This window comes from Crotalus tigris, unplaced genomic scaffold (genome assembly GCF_016545835.1).
Source record: "Crotalus tigris isolate CLP2741 ecotype Arizona unplaced genomic scaffold, ASM1654583v1 scf7180000024366.1712601, whole genome shotgun sequence".
NCBI lineage: Eukaryota > Metazoa > Chordata > Lepidosauria > Squamata > Viperidae > Crotalus > Crotalus tigris.
In genome coordinates this window covers 1,485,537-1,489,181 of record NW_024100534.1, presented here as the reverse complement: position 1 = coordinate 1,489,181, position 3,645 = coordinate 1,485,537, and the positions used below count along the sequence as shown (strand labels likewise).

At 41.8% G+C, this 3,645-nt stretch overlaps 1 pseudogene; it reads right to left on the bottom strand.

The window, feature by feature from the left end:
• Positions 1 to 919: 919 nt before the first annotated feature.
• Positions 920 to 3,188, bottom strand: LOC120301040 (annotated as a pseudogene).
• Between the last annotated feature and the right edge of the window lie 457 nt (positions 3,189 to 3,645).

The following is a 3,645-nucleotide window of genomic DNA, read 5'->3' as shown; positions in this document are numbered from 1 at the left end:
TTAAATAAGCATCAATCAATTATACATAAATTCTAAAAATATTTAAGAACCCCTTTAACTCCATTACAATAAAATCAACAAATCTAACCATAACAACTTTACACAATAAGTTATTCAAAAGCTAAATAATACTTTCTAATCCCATATTTGTTCTGAACAAAATTTACCCATCTTTTCCATACAGAGTTGTATCTCTCTTGTGAATGGTCTTTCAAATAAGCCGATATTTTTGCCATTTCTGATAAATAAGAAACTTTAAGAAACCATTCCTCTAAGGTAGGCAAGGAGTCTTTTCTCCAATATTGCCCAATCAATAACCTTGCTGCCATAATAAAATTCAACATTAAAATAATCTCTTTACCATCACAATCTTCAATAATGCCTAACAAAAATAATTGTGATGTGAATTTTATCTTTCTATTAAAAATTTTTTGAATATTCCACCAAATCTTGATCCAAAAAGCCTTTATATTTCTACAAGACCACCAAATATGATAATAAGTTGCATCCATACAACCACATCTCCAACATTTGGGCTGTAAATTAGAGTACATACGAGACATCTTTTGTGGATCAAGGTGCCATCTATAAAACATTTTATAAAAATTTTCTCGTAAATTTTGAGCTTGGGTAAACTTAACGTTCCTAACCCAAATTATTTCCCATGTATCTAATAAAATCGGCTCTTCAAAATTTTGAGCCCACTTAACCATACATTCCTTAACTAATTCTGGTTCTGAATCCAATTCCACCAAAACATTATAAACTCTTTTTATATGGGCTCGATTTTGATCTCTAATTTGTTTCATCAAATTCACATCCTCTGCAATAAAACCCACTTTTTGATCTATACTCCATCTTTCTAATAGAAATCAAGGAAATTTTTAATGACAGGTAAGGGGTCTCATACAAATAGTCTCTGCCCTTCAACAAGCTAAAAATAAATGAAGCATCTGAAGCACAAAGGGGAAATGCTTGATCGCTTCTGCACCAGTCTTGCCAGGACACGTTATCTTAGTAGTCAGGATCTCCCACCAGTCACCCCAGAATTGCCACCAGTTATTCCATGGTGTATCAAACATAAAGGTCTCCTTCTTCTGGGGGTTTCATTGTACTCTGCCTTTTTTCCTGGGAGTTAACTTAGCCCTTAGTCCTCCAGGAGAGGGCCAAGCAGCATTCAAGAGTCTGGCCTTTTTCTGAAAGTTGCTTTACTTGGAGGCAGCAAGCGGTTTCTTCTTTTTATTTATTTTCAACTCTTCTTTAGCTTCCTTCCCAGCTGTGACTGCAGTTGGAAGCTCTTGCTTTGAAGCTTGCTGCTGACTGGCTTTACTTTCTGGACCTTTTTTCTTTTTAGGTGGAGGTTCAGTTGGAGCTGGAGCAGATCTGTCTTTTACCGTTTGCTTTGTTAGCTCCCCAGTGGGCGCTTCATCTTACTGAGCTTTAGGAATGGCATTGGAAAAATTTTTCAACTTGGCCACAAAAAACCCATCCATGTTGTGGGTATGCGGATAGAAACGGCGTGTCGATTTCAAGGAAGGATAGAAACGACGCTCCTTAAACCGGGTAAATCTTTCTTTGCCGAAGTCCAGACCCGTTGGCACCAAGCGGACGTTGCGTTTCTTCAGGGCATAATCCATCACCCACTCATTCTCTTCCACCATGACTGAACATGTGCAGTACACAATGTATCCCCCAGTCTCAGAGGTTGCATTAACAGAGTCAATGGCACTGAGGACCAGCTCCTTCTGTATATGAGCACAGCGCAAAATGTCCTTTTCATCCTTATTAGTTTTGACTGTGGGGTCCTTTGAAATAACACCAGTACCACTGCAGGGAGCATCAAGCAGGACTCTGTCAAATCCACCCAGGACCTTAGGAAATTGGCGCCCATCACAGTGGCTCACAACAGTGTTTGTGACTCCTAAGCGGTGCAAATTTCCCAGCACTGTGCAAGCGCTCAGCACTACTGTCATTAGCTAGTATCACCCCTGTGTTCTTCATCAGCTGAGCTATGTAACTGGTCTTGCCTCCTGGGGCACAGCACATGCCCAGAATGCACTCATTCTCCTGAGGGGCAAGAGCCACAACAGGGAGAAGGCTGGAAGTGTCTTGCAGCATGTAGTGTCCAGCTAAGTATTCTGGGGTGGCACCTAAAGGCACGGAGGAGTCATAAACAACAAGCCCAGTTTTTGACCACTTTCCTAATGGGTCTAAATTCACTCCACGATTTATCAAGGCCTGAGCTAAATCACGGCGTCTTGTCTTCAGTGTATTGGTGCAGAGGGTCACTGGCCGAGAGACTTCATTGGCTTCCAAGAATTCAACCAGCTCAGACAGAGGGAAGAGTTCTGTCATCTTTCCAATTAAGAAATCACTGTAGGAGTAATATGCGGCAAGATCCTGATGCAGAAGGGATAAATATTCCTGCCTTGAGCGTTCTTTCTCTCGCTTTGAACTGAAATCCTGAAGCACCTCCATATTATCTTTTATACGCTGATGAATGAGTTGGAGATCAGGAGGCTGAGCAGCCTCTTTCTCTATCTCCTGACCACTGGGAAGCACAAAGCACTCCTGTGCCTCCATGTTGAGCTGCAGGTCTGTGTCCTTTTCTTCTTCTTGCTCTACCCTCTGCTTGATCACTGGTGTCTCATCCTCGCTGTCATCCTCACTGATGTCCTGCCCTTCCATCTTTTGTTTTTGAGCAGCTTGTTCTATAGGCAGGAGCTCTTCATCACTAGAGGAAGCAACTCCATAGTCATCCATAATGTCATCCTCACTTAGATCATCTTCATCACTGGAAGCCATGCTCTCTCCTTTGTCTTCTTCACTCTCTTCAGTCCTGGGTCTTTTCTTCCTTAAGGCAGGGGAGGTGAGCTGTGTGGCAGCATCACTGCTGCAGTTAGTTGGGTTGTCCTCTTGGGAACTTTCCCCCTTGTTTGCATTCTTCAGTGTGTTTTTTTTAGCTGTCACATTTTGGTGATTGAGGACATTTTTTTCATCTGCAGTTTCTCAGATTTAATCCATCTTTTTGCAGCTCTTCGTCGAGCATGACTGGAAAGTTTTGTTGCATTGTCATCAAGTGCGGGCGGCAAGAAGCGGGCGAGCTCCTCCTCTGCTCCGCGCTGCTTGCTGGCCTTCTGACCTGCCCCCCACTTTGCCTGCCAGTTCGGGTCCAACTTGCACCCCATGGCTTAGGCCTCCACTTTCGCGTGGAGTGAGACATGCGGGTAGACTCCGCCCCCTCCGTGAATGCTTGAAAAAAGTGGAAGATCCTTTCTTATCTTTGTATGTATCCAAAACTCCATTCCAGTCTCCCATCAAAATCACAGATTTATAATCCAATAAAGTCAATTTTTGATGTAAAAACTTATAAAACTGTTTTTGTTGTTGATTAGGGGCATACAAACCCACTATGAGCAGTTTCTTTCCATATAACATCACTTCAATCATAACATATCTTCCTTGAGAATCTGAGTCTATTAATTTAGCTGACACATTTTTCTTAACATAAATAACAACACCCCCTTTTTCTCTGGAGCAGAAGATACAAAATGAGAACCCAGTCGGGCATTTATCAAGTATTTTTGATCCTTCAAGGTAATATGAGTTTCCTGCAAACAAACAATATCATTATTATGTTGCTTC